General features: G+C 42.9%; 1 long non-coding RNA gene across 2 annotated transcripts in view; it reads right to left on the reverse strand.

Moving 5' to 3' along the window:
* Nucleotides 1-17051, reverse strand: part of LOC138854610 (uncharacterized) — a 395142-nt gene that overhangs the window by 31883 nt on the left and 346208 nt on the right. The window contains exon 4 of one of the 2 annotated variants that reach the window (XR_011393796.1): nucleotides 10702-11161. The exons of the other annotated variant lie outside the window; for it this stretch is intronic. This is a non-coding gene — a long non-coding RNA (uncharacterized lncRNA). Of the gene's footprint in view, nucleotides 1-10701; nucleotides 11162-17051 lie in introns of those variants that run through there. 2 annotated transcript variants of the gene reach the window in all.

Below are 17051 nucleotides of genomic sequence, written 5' to 3' on the forward strand. Positions count from 1 at the left end.
CCTCTGCCCCTCTTTCTTCCCACGCTTCTCTCCTCCGCCATTCTTTCCTTATTTCTTTCGCTGCCCATCTCTCTCTGCCTCTCTCCCGCTGTGAATATCTCCCTGTTACTTCCTGCCTCTCTTCCTCAGTCTCTCTACTCCTGCCTCTCCCTCTTTGCCTCTCCCTGCCTGTCCTCCCCCCTTCCCCCTCTTCTTTCATCCCTGCCTGTCCTCCCCCCTTCCTCTTCTTCTTTCAGCCCTGTCCCCCCTCTCCCTACTTCTCTCTTCCCTGTCTTTCTCTCCATGCTTCTCTCAACCTATCTATTCGACCTGTCTCTAGTCCTCGTGCTTGTCTGTTTCCCTGCCTCACTCTTCCTCTCTCCCCCTGAATCTCTGTTCTTGCATTTCTCCACCTGCAGGTAGAAAGAGACAAGTAGGAAGAGAAAGGTATGAGTTGAACAGAGAGAGAGAGAGAGAGAGAGAGAGAGATAGGCAGGGAGACTCAAAAACAAAAACCGGGAGATAGGAAAGGAGAGAGAAGAAGGTGCAGGGATAGAGGAAGGGAGATAGAAAAGGAAAAAAGAGGCGGTAAGACACGAAATGGAAGAGATCCAGAAGGAGAAAGACAGGGCGGAAATGGGCAGAAAAGAGGAAGAGGTTGTGAAAAACATCGAAGGAACAGAGACATAAAAGACAGATATAGAGAGGGGACGCGGGAAAGAAGATAGGCAGAAGAGGCAGTTATAAAGATAGTGTATAGACGGGAGAGAGAGAGATATAGAATGACAAAGGAGAGGCAAGGGGAGAATTAAGAGACAGAAAGAGAGGCAGTTTGAGAGAGGCAAGAGTCAGAGGGAGAGGCAGAGGGAAGAGAGAAAAAAAGGGGACAAGGAGACTGGCAGGCAGAGGCAGAGACAGAAGCAGAAACAGAGGCAGAGACAGAGACAGAGGCAGAGACAGAGGCACAGGCACAGGCAGAGACAGGGGCAGAGACAGAGACAGACGCAGACGCAGAAGCAGAAGCAGAGGCAGAGGCAGAAGCAGAGACAGAGGCAGAGGCAGAAGCAGAGACAGAGGCAGAGGCAAAGGTTGAACATCAGTATTCCATCAACGAAGCCCCATCTCATCTCGCGTCCACAAGGGGGAACACATCCAAATTAACTCACGACTTGAGTGGAATTTTGAGCTATGCAAGTAGGCAAGAAATGTGTGGAGAACCTTCCTCTGGGAAAAACCTTTCTTGCCTTTTGTTTCTTCCCTCGGGTAAGGTCACATAAATTCATAAGGCCAATTTTTAAAAAAATTCTCACTTGTATGAGGTCATACTGGTTCAACAGGTCAGTACTGGGATTATATATATTTATATCTATGAATATATACTTAGACTTCGCAGAATAAGGGAAATACAAATCTCAGGTCGATGGAGACTCGAATCTATGAAGCTTGGGACAAGGTACTCGGTACTATACACACCATCCCTCGCTGGCCCAATACTTTGGCTCCCATCCAAGCTAGGTGTTGTTCCAAAACATGCAGCAGTGGGGGATGGGGTTTATAGTACTACGTACCTTGTCCCAAGGTTCGTACATTCGAGTCTCCATGAAATTAGTATTTGTTCTGTGAAGTCTAAATATTCTAAAATCTTTCGTTAGTTGATGCATGCTGGGAATGTGAAAACCTTAGCCAGCTACCTGAATGCTGGCTGCAGCTTTGAACCAGTGTGCGATGGTGTGTAGAGTAGTGCGTACCTTGTAAATAACACGATTGAAAACAGACTACAGTTACAGTGGTGGCCCATGTTTACCTCCCTATGGTGTGTAAATCTTGTTGCGGCTAGCTGGCCCAGTGGCTTATCCTCTGGCCTGGAGTTTTACGAATCGCCACGAGTTCAATCCCCACCTGTACCGTGGTTTACCGCGTACCTTGTCCCCAAAGTTTGTAGGCTCGAGTCTCCATGTGCCTGAGATTAGTGTTTTTGTGTGTGTGTGTATATATATATATATATATATATATATATATATATATATATATATATATATATATATATATATATATATATATATATATATATATTTATACACAACCTGTGGTATAAACTTAAAAAAAAAAAAAAAACACCATCCCAACAAAAATCAAACCGTAACGTCTTAGGACATCTTGCTGCAGGTGCGGCGCTCCACACACTGACACACACACACACACACACACACACACACACACACACACACACACACACACACACACACACACAACCTCACTCTCCTTTCCTGGCCACTCTGACCAGGAATAAAACGCGTCAATTTCAGAACAATCCCGTAAACTGACATTATATATGGAACGTTTTTTTTGTAAACAATATTCACCATTACACTGAGTAATACACAAATAACCCGCACATAAAAAAGAGAAGCTTACGACGACGTTTCGGTCCGACTTGGTCCATTTACAAAGTCACACTAACCAGAAGTGGAGCAGGACGGCTATATATAAGCAGGAAGAGGTGGTGGTAGTAGTAGTAGTAGTAGTAGTACAAGAATGGTATATAAAACCAACAAGATGAAATTAAGACACATGCGCAACACCCGGGCATCCCTATCGTAGACGTTTCGCCGTCCAGCCAGCCACTGGATGGCGAAACGTCCACAACAACGTCTACGATAGGGATGCCCGGGTGTTGCGCATGTGTCTTAATTTCATCTTGTTGGTATTATATACCATTCTTGTACTACTACTACTACCACCACCTCTTCCTGCCTATATATAGCCGTCCTGCTCCACTTCTGGTTATTATTATTATAATCAAAAAGAAGCGCTAAGCCACAAGGGCTATACAGCGCTGCAGGGTAGGGAAGGAAGCGAGGGTATAGGATGGCAGAAGGGAGGAGGGATGATCAGTAGGTTACAGAAAACAGCGAGGCAGGGGATAGTACGGGGGTAGAGGGTAGCAAGAGATTGAAGTAGAAAGGGCTGAAGGTATCAGAATTTGTGAATTCAGTCAGTTGTTGTCAAAAAGTCAATGAGAGAGTCCGGATGAAAGGTGGGTTCATCAGCGAGAAGGGAAGGTAACGAGAGAGCAGCGGAGCGAAGACGACGACAGAGGTAAATTCTGCGTGCTCGTTGATAAAGTGGGCAGTCCAACAGAATGTGGCTGACTGATAATGGAGCTTGGCAATTCTCACAGAGAGGAGCAAGACGCCTCTCCATGAGATATCCATGAGTAAGACGAGTATGGCCAATGCGAAGACGGGAGAGAGTAGTCTCCCAACCTCGACACTGGTGATAAGAAGACGGCCAGTAACCTATACTCGGTTTAATAGATTGAAGTTTGTTGCCGAGCATAGTAGACCAACGTTGTTGCCAACGGGTGTGAAGGTGGGAAGATATTGCAGCAAAATAGTCCGTAAATGGAATACCTCTATAAGAAACTGGTAGGTCATGTACTGCTGACTGCACAGCAGTGTCTGCCTGTTCATTGCCATGTACGTCAACATGACCAGGGACCCAACAAAAAACAATATCTTTATGCTTGGTAAAGATGCGTCGTAGCCAAAGTTGGATACGGAGGACTAAGGGGTGAGGTGTATCAAATTTTTGTATAGCCTGTAAAGCACTAAGGGAGTCTGAGACAACCACAAATGATGACACAGGCATAGATGCAATACGGATAAGTGCTGTAAGGATGGCATATAATTCAGCAGTAAAAATACTAGCCGAAGATAGTAAATGCCCTTGTACGACGCTGTCCGGAAATATTGCTGTGAATCCTACGCCGTCAGAAGACTTAGAGCCATCTGTTTACACTGTAATGGCATGAGAATGAGAGTGAAAGTGGTCAAGAAAAAGAGAGCGGGAAGCGACCGTAGACAGTTGGGCTTTCGAGCAAGGGAGGGAGAAAGAACAGACTCGAACAGCTGGAACTTCCCAGGGGGGTAGGGAAAAGTGAGATGCTACATGTACATAGAAAGGTGGTAATTGAAGAGAAGACAAGAGCGAATGAAGGCGAAGAGAGAGAGTAAACAGGGGCGGCGAACAAATAAAGAATATCTACTAATATCAGTGACCATTCTATAAATGGAAGGGTTGCGGAGATCATGAGAGCGTACATAGTAGCGCAGGCAATGGGCATCACGGCGATCAGATAAGGATGGAACGTTCGCTTCTGCATAGAGGCTCTCGACAGAGGAAGAGCGAAAAGCACCAAGGCATAAACGTAATCCTTGGTGATGAATGGGGTTAAGGCTAGAGAGAGTAGCAGGAGATGCCGCTGAATAGATCTGGTCACCATAATCAAGTTTCGATAAAATAAGGGTGGAATGTAGGCGAAGGAGGGTTCGACGATCAGCTCCCCATGAAAGATGAGCAAGGGTTTTAAGAAGGTTCAGCCGGCTGTGACAAGTTGCCTTCAGAGAGGTAATGTGAGGTTTCCAGGATAACCTACGATCAAAGAGGAGGCCCAGAAACTTGACTGTATCACGTTCAGGGATACGGGAGCCATAGAGGTACAAAGGATGATCGGAGATGACAGAGCGTCTAGTGAAAGTAATTTGGTGGGTTTTAGTGCTGGAAAATTTAAACCCACGTGTGGTGGCCCAATTGGAAACACGGTCGACTGCATGTTGGAGAGAAACTGTAATGAGGTGACAGTCAGCGCCTGCACAGGCAATAGCGAAGTCATCAACATAGAGTGATGACCAAATATTTGATGGAAGACTAGAGGCCAAATCATTAATAGCAAGGAGAAAAAGTGTTGTGCTCACAACACATCCCTGGGGGACACCTTCAGCTTGGATAAAGTCCGGGGAGAGCACATTAATAACCCAAACACGGAAATGCCTGTCAGTTAAAAAGTTCTTAAGGAAGGATGGTAGATTGCCTCGAAGGCCTAAGGAGTGGGCTTGGGCTAAAATATTATACCTCCAAGTTGTGTCATATGCCTTCTCAAGGTCAAAAAATATGGCAATAACTGAGTGGTTATTCGCAAAGGCATTACGAACATACGTATCCAAGCGTAGTAAGGGGTCTATGGTAGAACGTCCCTTACGAAAGCCATACTGACGAGTAGAGAGACTGTTGTGTGTCTCTAAATACCACACTAAACGTCTATTTACTAGGCGTTCCATTACTTTGCAAACTGCACTGGTAAGAGCAATGGGACGATAGTGGGAGGTTTCATGTCCCGTAGTGCCTGGTTTGCGGAAAGGGAGAACAATGGCGGATTTCCACAGCTGTGGAAGAACTCCTTGTGACCAAATAAGATTGTAAAGGCGTAATAGGACTGCAAGGGCTGACTGATGTAAATGTTGTAGCATACGAATATGAATGTCGTCGGGCCCAGCTGCCGATGATCGACAAGCTGAGAGTGTTGCCTCCAGTTCTTGAAGTGTAAAAGGCACATTATACTGTTCTTCTCTGAGAGAAGAAAAGTCCAAGGGTGCTAACTCTCTGGCAGACTTTGAGGAAAGAAATGAGGGGCATAGATGGAGTCCCTGAGAAATACGGACCAGATGATTGCCAATTTCATTGGCAACATCTAGTGGGTTTGCTATATCAACACCGGCAACCCGCAGAACAGGAGCCGGGTCAGGAGAATATTTACCACTCAGTTTTCGTACTTTTTTCCAGACTGCACTCAGAGGAAGCAGAGGTGATGGTGGAGACAATCTCGCCAGCAAGTGCGTTTAGCATCACGGATGACACGGCGAGCGATCGCACGCTTCTGTTTAAAATCAAGGAGTCGCTCTGTGGTTCTATTGTACTGGTACCTGCCCCATGCAACGCGTTTTAAACGTACTGCACGAGCACAAGCAGGAGACCACCAAGGCACGCATTTCTGAGAATGCCTGCCCGAAGTTTGGGGTATGGAATGAGAAGCTGCGGTGAAAACGGAGGACGAGAAGAGGTGTAAAAGCTCATCGATGGAGGACGAAGAAGGAACCTCTTTAAAAACAGTTAGGTGTGAGTAAAGGTTCCAATTCGCCCGATTAAATTGCCAGCGTAGGGTGCGAAGAGGTGGCGAATATGAAGGGGAAGTATGAATGATTGGGAAATGATCACTGTCATGTAAGTCCGGGAGAACAGACCAAGTGAAGTCTAATGCGGCAGAGGAAGAGCAGACTGAGAGATCGATGCAAGAGAGAGTATGAGTCCGAGGATCAAAATGGGTGTGAGTACCTGTATTTAAAACATGGAGGAGGTGGGTGGCAAGAAAAGCCTCTAACTCAGTGGTTCCCAAACTGGGGGTAAATTACCCCCTGGGGGTAATTTAACCATTTTTGGGGGTAATGGAGGGGTGACAGAAAAAAGTTATGAATTCTGAAAATCAAGAAAACAATTCGGTACCCGGTATGAGGATTATTGTTAACTTTGTCTTAGTATATAAAGTTGTAAAGTAAACCTATTATAAGTAAGTAATAAAGTTAAACCAAATAACAATAAACATCAAAAACTAATATACAGTATTAGAAAAGAAGAAATATATAGCTAAGTGTGTGGAAACCCAAAAGTATTTTGACAAGTATGCTTCAGGACAAAAGTCACTCAGTAGCCCAGATCGACCTGTCCAGTACGCGTCACTCACTTCCTGAGGCTGCCTCTATTTCACACTGTCAGTTTATCTGTGAGCATCAGCCGAGGTAGACATAAGCTGGTATGTATGTGTACTGCCCTGTGCAGTATATAGTTAGTATTTACCCACTGTTACTGTGAATTTGTAGCTATTATTAATTTTATATATAATGTATGTGTGGTTCTTACATTTTCAATGGTTTTGCTAGGATTAGCAGAGTATGCGAGGCTGTATACGTTCACGTTTAGCCATATATATCAATAATAACAACATTTTGTGAAAGGGGTAACATGCTTTATGTGGCATGTTAAATTGGGTAACAAGCTGAAAAAGTTTGGGAATCACTGGTCTAACTGAATTCCACGGGAATCACAGTGAGACCCCCCCCCCCCAGAGGAAATGGTGGGAATTAAAATCACCAAGTAACAGAATCGGTGGCGGCAATGACGAAACAAGGAAGGCAAAATCCGGAATAGATAATGCCCGAGAAGGAGAGAGATATAAAGAACAGAGCGTATACCACCTATGTAAGTGGATACGGGCTGCTGTGTAATGCAGCAAAGTATGAACAAATAGCTGATGGTATGGAATATCAGTGCGTAGAAGAAGGGCACTTTCATTAAAGGTCCCATCAGGAAAAGGATTTGAAGAATACAATAAATTATAGCCTGAGATGTGGGAAATAACAGCAGAGTGTAATTTTGGTTCCTGTAAGCAAACACCAACAGGGGCAAACTGGGAGAGTAACATCTGAAGCTCACCCCGATTACCCCTGAGGCCGCGTATATTCCACTGTAAATAGGCCATGATTGGCAATGATAAAGATACTTGAAATCCGCAGGTAAGGGTTCCTACGGACTAGAGGGGTTAGAAAAGTACACATGCGGAGGCAGTGGAAAACGTTCAAGCAGCGAAGGAACGGTGCGCTGTGAAGAAAGGAGTTGTGCAGATGGAGCAGAGGAGAGAGAAAGAGCGGAAGGTGGATCAGTGTCCATTGATGGTTTGGTCTCTGCAATATATTCAGAGATTGCTTCAAGTGTTTCGGAATTCAGAGATGTCGTATGGGAGACAATATTGGAAATGGCAGGGGGATGATGAGTAAAGATTGGAACTGTATTGGACTGTACCAAGGTAGGGGGGGGCGAAAGGGTGGAGGGAACTGGAGAAGCGTGGCAGGGGACAGAAGAGGCAGAAACCTGGGAGGTGGCAGAAGAGGAAGAAACTTGGGAGGGAACAGGGGAGGAAGATACAGTACGAGGAGGAGGGTGAACCTCTACACTTGTAACTGAGCCAGTGAGAGGGGGAGAACCAGGGACAGAGACAGGGAGGGTAAAATGAGGTGGAAGATGGGTAGGAGGTGTTAACGGACCTTTTTTTGACTTTTGAGAAGTAGAGGGACGATTGGGAGGTGTCGTCGTACGAGGTCTCGTCGATACTGAGGCTTGTGAGAGAACACGAAGAAGTGAGATCAGACTGAGGCGTTGAAGTAGGGACGTCTGAGCCGAGGACAGCAAAAGGATTAGATACAGGAGTGACTATGGGAGAGGTAACCACAGAGGTGGGTGTAGAAGATGGGATACCAGAAGTGGGGGGACGTTTTGAAACACGGGAATAAGAAACACGTGGGAGTCTCCCTTGGAGGCGGAGATGAGAAACTGCCATGGCATAAGGGAGACCTTCTGTCTCTTTGAGGTAACGGATTTCCCGCTCTTTTAAATAGACCTGACAACGGCGAGAGTACGAAGGGTGAGCCTCATGACAGTTAAGGCAAGAGGGAGATCGATTGCAAGACGTATTAGAATGGTCATCGGCACCACAGACTGGGCATTCGGCGATAGATCTGCAATATTTCGCTGGATGGCCAAATCGCCAGCAATTTCTACACTGTTGTGGTGTAGGGATCACCTTTCGAACTTGTAACCGATGTCCTGCTATATAAACTGAGGAGGGGAGTTCTCGGCTGTCAAAAGTTAAACGAGCCACATTGCTAGGGTATCGTCTCCGCCCGTGGGCAGGAAGAACGTAAGTGTCTACCTTGAGGATTGGGAGATCTTGGAGTTCCAGCTGTTCAAGAATGTCAGTGCCACATGTCTGGAAATTTTGTTGAACTATGGTATGGGGCAGAATGACGGTACCACTACAAGAATTGAGGGAATGATGTTTTTCAAGAGTGACAGGAACAGTATCGATATGGGAAAGACGAGAGAGCTCATGAGCCTGGGTAGCATTCTGTACGGTAATGATGAGTGTACCGCTCTTAAGAGCATGAAAAGAAATATCTTTACCAACATGGCGTAGGAGTGCCTTGCCAATACTGTGGTCAGAAAGATAGGCAGTAGAGGAAGTTGGTCGTAAAGTGAAGAATTTAGTCCATTGTTCAGTCTGAAACTGAGCGTGGAAAGGTAGTGAAGGACGTGTCGATCGTTTCTGAGAAGAACGAGAAGGTGGAGAAGTATCATCAGCAGGTAATTGTCGTTGGCGTTTAGGCGTGGGACCAGAGTTGGTCCGACGTGGAACGGGTCGGCGATTTGAAAATTGCCGCACCATAGAGGGAGAGGCCGGAAGCATAGTCAGAGGAGAGCGAAGGTCCGATAAATCGAAGGAGTCAGTCGAGGCCTCAGTACCTGAAGCGGGTGAGAAAACAGCACCGGCAAGAGGTACAGAGGCATGAGGAGTGTCTGAAGAGTGGTCCAAAGACGAGTCGGGGTCAGAACGGGGTGCAGTATCAAGAAGGGGCCCGGGGGTAGTAGATTCATGGACTAGGGCTGCCATGGTTAGGTTACTTCTTTCTTTTTGTTTTTAAGAAAAAAAAAAAAATAAAAAAAAAAAAGAATAAAAAAAGGGGGGTCCGGGGAGGGATAGTTCCTAGGAGGAATGAAAGGGCCAGAAATCTCCCTCCGCGCCCAAGAGGACCTCAGCACCGCAAGTAGCGCAGATGCAGCATGGAACCCGTGCCATACCCTACCCATCATGCTAGTAAACTAACAATCCGGGATAGCAACCTTACATCTGCTGAGCTACCTCGGTGGACAAAAGAGAGGGCGGCTGGATATCCGCCACAAAGCATACCTCCTTCGGCCACCACCCCCGGAATCCGAAAGGTGGCTTCCAGAGATACACCCGTCGCCCGAAAGACACCCAAAGCTACTCCGGGATACCGGAGAGGGATTGGGACATCCCCAGGCGATCCAGATTCCACGGCAAACTACGCCACCGCCAAGAACCTTAACGGAATGGGATGGACCCCGGTATCCTTTCCCCTACATAGGAACTAGCGCGCCTGTGGGAGAAATCCCAAAGGCCAAAAAGAGGAAGGGCAAAAGGGAGGGGTGGGGAGGAGGAGGAGGAAAGGAAGAAGGGGAGGATGGGGAGGATAGGATAGGGGAGGGGAGATTGGGGGGTAATTAGGTTCGGTCTGAGGAAGAAGACCGACAGGTCTAATTCCTCAGACCAAGAGCCTCTTCACCACTCCAAGGAGCCCCCCTTGAAGAGGCACTTCTGGTTAGTGTGACTTTGTAAATGATCCAAGTCGGACCGAAACGTCGTCGTAAGCTTCTCTCTTTATGTGCGGGTTATTTGTGTATCGTTCCAGCCACGGTATTGTGCCTTTTTTTTGTTATTTATGGACACTGCGTAATACCCCGTCCCCTAGACCACCGGAGTCACTTAGCTATTCAAGGAAAAAAATGGGGCCTTAACCTTAGGTCTGGGGAAACAAAATTCTCCAAAAATAAGAAAACTGCATCAAGCACTGTCTTGGTGCAATTAATAGTACACAGAAAAACACTAAGCATTTATCACCTTAAAATTTATCTCCAAAATGAGCACTGTTAATCCACAGACGTGTGAAACTCGTTTGATATAAAAGTGATCAGCTTTTACGCCAAATGAGTCCATAGTTATGTTTTATAGCTGTACTCTTAAACATAAACAGGAAAATGTACCATTACAACTGCGTGTTGGTCGAATACCTACGTCGATACATTTATTACATAAAATTAATGAGCTGACTGGGTTACATCTGTAAATATTAATTACATTAAAGATATACACAATAATTATATACAAGTAAATTTATTACAAATTGAGAAAGTCTCTCTTTAAACAGCATGTGTTTATTATCACATAACACTGCTTGGCAAAAAAAAAAAAAAAAAGGCACGTTATATAAACAAAGTTTCCACATTTATGACATGATTATTATAAATTGAGAAACTCTGTAAACATTAGCGTCCGTTATCGCACATCTCTGCTTTCACATGTGTAATAAGCATTTCATAAAAATATAGAAACAAAGTCTCCAGAAACAGTGCAAAAAATTAGTGTACATAATACAAATAGGAAATTACATTATCAACTCTGCGTCTCACTGTAATATACAGTAAGGAAAACTGGCTATGCTAAACACACCACTGGGAGAAATTAGAGATCACGGGAGGGAAAATTACCAGTTAGTTGCATATAAAATTTGTCGGTAGGACTGTGGCCTTGAAAAAACACACTGGAGTCATCACCATTGATCCTTCTACAGGTGGGCCTCCCAGGTCTTCACCTACACTGTCATTCCAAGGAACCCTGGAGTCACCCCACTTGCTGATCCAGAAAAGCAGGTGGATCCTGGAGAAACACAATACACAAAACACATAGGATTACTATTCATGACTCAAAAATGGTGAGGCTTCCCCGCCAACACCGTACCACTACTAGGTGGGTCCAACAGTCCATACACCAACATCACACAGGTGAGGCCTCACCGCCCACACCTTACGTTAGCATACCATACCTAGGCATGTACTGATTAGGTGAGTACACACACACACACTTGGGAAATCTGATATCCCCCTCCACCAGCTCACCGAGCTTCAGTCCACTAGGTGGTCAGAAAGCCATCTACTCACTTCTGCAACTACTGCAACACGAGAGCAGATAAATGTCTGCACTACATTATGTACACTACACACGAGAAAATACATGATCAACCACATTCTCTATCCCCTTCACATAACGAATCACCAAAGTGAGCATTTGAGTGTGGTTCCTCAGCACGTGAAGGAAATGTAGGACTGTGATCACTATACTGAAAAAAACAGCACAAACAACACGAAACAAGAGCTTTATTTTCTGTTGGGGTATAAATTCTCTGGTGACTTTTAAGTTTACTGGCAGTAACTGTCCTGCTGCTTTTTTCAACAACACAGCACTAACACCAGCAGAACTGGCATCTACTTGCGGAGAAAATGGCACTGAAACATTGATTCTGATCATTACAGAAGCACTAACACTTATCACTTTGCAACCAGACTGTGTAAAGCAATTTCACATTATATTTAAAGTTATACAACAATTTAAAGTACCTGTAGAGTACAGTTTCAAACACTGAGATACAATTGGCACACTGGGTCATGGAAATATAACCCTGCCACATACTCTCAACTTTTGTATCTAGTACTTCAATGAAATTATTCATAAGAGGAAACCCTTCAGCCATGGTTATCAAATTTACTTTGCGGCAGTCAGTGAACATGCTGAGAGTGTCATCTAGTGTGAGACCCTCGAAAGGCAATGTCCACTGACTCTCGCTAAGTACAGTGAAAATATAAAAAACTTCACCTTTTCCACCATAAACATCTCTGCAAAACAGCCGTATACACAACTTTTCAATTAAGTTTATGTTCAAAACCTGCTGAATTTGCTCAGCTACATTTACCTCGTGGGGAATCATGCCCCCTTTTCTAAAATCTTAAAGCTCATTAGCAAAGTTCCATGGTGGCTGAGCCAACGCACTAATCTTTTCCACACCATCAAAAGCACACTTTTCAAAGTCTTGTACTTTACCTTTCATAATATTAATCATTTCAGATTGCTGATAAAGGTAACCATACGCGTTTTTCTGATCGAGTGTGTGGGTTTTATTATCAACAGAGACCTCATCCACCAGCAGGTACCATTCACTACTAATCAGAGTTCCTAGGAGCCGGCTCCAGTACCAACACCGCCTCCCTAGCCTCCAGATCATGTAGCACCACCTCATGGTCCCACGTCATCCTGGTCAGACTAGCAGGCTAGTTCGCTGGTGCAATCCACTTTATCTTAGCCAAACAGTCTCTGAAACTGAGAAAAAACTCCGAGGGAGAAGCATCGCCATCCTCACCTAACCCATTGCTTAATGAACCATACCAGGGGCGGGATTTGAGCCCGGGGTCAGAGTCTCGAAACTCAAATCCCGGCCGTGGTATGGTTTGTTTGCAATCGTGTCATTACGATTTCGTGAGTCACATTGCTTAATGATACCAGAGCGCTTCCCAGCACGGAAATTAAAAGGAGGGGAATACCCTCATCTCACTCCTTCTGGTACTGGGTACAACAAACATGCATTGTCCTTAAAGACTGGTGAAACCACTCTACTTGACTCTTCAAGTGATAGACATTGGTAGATTGTTTCTTACGTCTCTCAAAACTACACGATATTTTATAAAATTTTGACTTCTGGTTGGTTTTGAGATTTCTGGTGAAATGTTTTTGTCAAAACCATACACCTAAAATTATTAAGAAGGGTTAGGAACCCTGGTAACCTGGTAAAAAGATAAGTGTTTGGTAAACATTATCCAGTTCTCCCTTCTGTTTTAATCCTCATTACTCCACGTTTCTTTTGTGATCACGTATGGCAGGTTAACTGCTGAGTCCGAGATTCTACCTGAGATAAAAAAAAAATTTAATACTGTTCATACAAAGATATCTATTTGACTTCGCCCTTCTCTGTGTTTTCTCTCTTTTCAGTGAATTCTTCTTTTTGCATAATACAAGTAACATTCTTTGTTGCAATGTAGCACACTGTTGTGAGGTTGCATCTGGTGGCTTATATACAACCACAATGACTGGGTTTTGGTTCTCGATCTTTATTGATAGAACTTCAACTACCTCATTTGACATCTACTTGATCAGTAGAAATTAACTGATGAGCAACATCTTTACGTTTTTCTTCTGCCTTTTGTAAGTTCTTTCTCGTCAGTCATTTGGCAAATAATGTATTTGCAAAAAAAAAAAAAAAAAAAAAAAAAAAAAAAAAAAAAAAAAAAAAAAAAAAAAAAAAAAAAAAAAAAATCAATAATGTCAGTGACAATTGGTCCTTTCGCGAAACGCCGAGTAGATGGTTGCTGGAAATAGATGCTATATTACCCTCCAGATATACTGTCTATCAATTAATTTTGTTTTACCCTCTAAATAAAGACGATCAATTGATTGCCATCTGTATCTCTAGTAATAAAAAAATATACAGTCACTATGCGATTAATAATCACTAAAGTGTTATCACTAAAACAAATAATTGTAAAACAATATTCTCAATTTGCTTGCTAGTGAAGAGCTATTCTTTTTTTTTTTCTGTCAAAACAGATTTCTTGTCTTCAGCATATGGAAGATCTTGAGAGATTTAAAAAAGTAGATCAAACTCCCCAGAAACCTCCACAAAAAGTGTGTTTACCAAGTTTCCATTATGCCAGGAAATCCGTAAACGACTTAATCTACCCAAGGACAAGTTTTTAGGGGTATTTTATACCGCTGTAGTATATGGAGGTTTAAGCCCTGCATGATTGTCAACATGATTAACTATACTTCGATGGCATAGACTAAACTCGCTCCATAGCGAGGAGTTCCCGCTCATTCAAGCACTGCCTGTGCACCTCGAAAACTATAAAATCTGTTGGTTAGAGTAGAAAATAAAATCATAGTTTATATCAGAGAGGAAGAAGATGAAGTGTGGCAGCGGCGTTTGGTGTCTTCCGTAGAGGGTGCAGGTCTGTAAGACCACCCGATGGTGCCTCACGTCAAGAGATGGATGAGAAGTGGTACAACACCTATAAAGAAAGCACATTACGTAGATGCTCTTAAGATTTAATACAACTTCATGCTAGCCAAATCAAGGAAGTCACCTGCTAACCAAAACAAGGAAGTCAGTAGTGCTGTGCTGCTCAGTATCATCACTGAGGGTTATCGTTAGCGTGAGGCACTCGGGCATATTCTTCAACCATATCCAAGGACACACGATCAAAGAGTTAAACGACACTACCGTATTGTCGAGTGCTTGCGTAAGAAATGCGAAGTAATTAAAGAACCAGCGCTACGTAACGCTGAAAGGATACGCAAACCGGATATGAAGACAGGGAGTGACATAGTATCACGAACATTACGTATTAATTTAGACATTAGAGTGCTATGATATGAGAGAAGTAAAGCAGGTGGCTGTAAGTTGGGTAACTCAGCCAGGAATTAAAATAGACTTTTTAATCAAAGGAAAGATTCAAAATGTTTTGCTGACTTTGACTTTGGAAGGATATCATATTCTTTGGGTTTGGGATTTTAGACGGCTGGGAAGCATTGTTAGATGTAGGTGAGCTTTAATACAGATAGGCATCAGGTAGAAGGCATTGTGTGCTTCATTACTAAGTAGGCAGGTAAAAGGCATTGTGTACATCATTATCTCCAATCCAGCCTTTCATTTTCAAGACGTCGGAGGTTTTTTAAACTTTGGAATGTGCACGTGAGTGTGTACTCACCTAATTGTGTGTGTGTGTGTGTGTGTGTGTGTGTGTGTGTGTGTGTGTGTGTGTGTGATCTAAGAGCAAATACACTTTTTCCAAGTATAAAATATTTATAGTATCTATGTAATTATACCTACGTATAGAACTACCATAACTCAGCTGTAAAAACGTCTTAATTGATATATCTGGCAAGAAATTATGAGAATTAACTGGAAACTGAATTATCTAGTATCCTAATTGCGATAACTCTACCTTATAACATTGATTTTATGTCATCATTGAAGGCTTTTGACTCTCATAATGACTATCAACATGCTCAGTGGCGAAGCCAGATATACATACTCAGAAATCCGGAAGAGAGGAATTAATGTAGTAGTATTGTCATGGATTCCATTACAATGGATTGCACCTTCATGATGAAGTCGAAAACTAGCAAAACGAAAAGTACTATGAAGGTAAATGTAGAATATAACTTTGGTGTATCTGAGTCTAGCATTAGGAATAATATTAAGGACCCCAATGGAAATAAGTCACTCTGTCTGACTTTTTTGGGTTATCCTAGGTTCTCTACACATATGCTGCTATGTATGATAATTCTATGCAACTGTATTTGTGTATACCTGAATAAACTTACTTACTTACTTATTAGGAGAGAAGAAAATGAGGAAACAATGTTAAAGGACTGCATTTAGAAGCATCAGTACATTTATCATCCACTACAATAACATGAACGTAGATAAGTGCCTTTATGAATCAACCTGAAATGTAAACAGACTGACCGGTTTTGTAGTGGTCAGGCGTAATCTTGATTACAAGTACTTCTGGCAGCTTGGCAGATTATATTATAATCAAGGTGGAAGCGCTAAACCCGTAGGATTATACAGCGCCTCTGGGGGGAATGGAAGGTATTCAGGGTTAATTCAGGGAACTGGAGCACAGCTTGGCAGAACCACATATGATAATGAAGCTGTAAGTTATGTTTCTAACTCTATGGTCTCTGTTGTACAATATATATTTATTGTCCAATTATTGAGGAATACTGAGACAGTCTAATAGCCTATGTAATATGTGATGGAATCTTATCAATGAAAATAAGATACCAAACATATTTAGCAAATTTCCTAAATTTGCTTGCAACAAATAAGTCAACTGTAGATATAAATCCAGATATACTCCTGTTAACCCTCCTGGGGCCTAGTTCCTAGGCCTTTTGTGTATAGATATGACCTTGCTCTACAGTCCACTGGAATGGATATGGGTGCACAATAAACTAGCCACTTCCGGGGAAGCAAAATCGAACGTAATCTACACTACACAATAATATGACAAGAAAAAATATATCTTAATCAGGAGAACGTCAGCCTATTTTACAAGGCCCTCATTCACATCAACATCGTTGTGGTGTCAGACTGTAAGAATATACCAGGAGAGTCTAGTTCTGATGGTAATAGAATTTCATGAGCTGAAATTCTGATAATCGAGATTTAGAACTGTGTATTGTACACTCACTTACAGCTGTGTATATTTGTATATTCGCCTACAGCTGTGTGTATTTTACTTACAGCTGTATGTATTATACTTACAGCTGTGTGTATTATACTCACAGTTGTGTGTTGTATATTCATTAACAGCTGTGTGTTGTACATTTATTAACAGCTGTTTCTATTATACTCACAGTCGTGTGTTGTATATTCATTAACTGCTGTGTGTTGTATATTCATTAACAACTGTGTGTTGTAAATCATTAACAGATGTGTGTTGTATATTCATTAACTGCTGTGTGTTGTATATTCATTAACTGCTGTGTGTTGTATATTCATTAACAACTGTGTGTTGTACATTCATTAACAGCTGTGTGTTGTATATTCATTAACAGCTGTGTGTTGTACATTCATTAACAGCTGTGTGTTGTATATTCATTAACTGCTGTGTGTTGTATATTCATTAACTGCTGTGTGTTGTATATTCAT

The sequence above is a fragment of the Cherax quadricarinatus genome, chromosome 64, assembly GCF_038502225.1.
Source record: "Cherax quadricarinatus isolate ZL_2023a chromosome 64, ASM3850222v1, whole genome shotgun sequence".
Lineage (NCBI taxonomy): Eukaryota > Metazoa > Arthropoda > Malacostraca > Decapoda > Parastacidae > Cherax > Cherax quadricarinatus.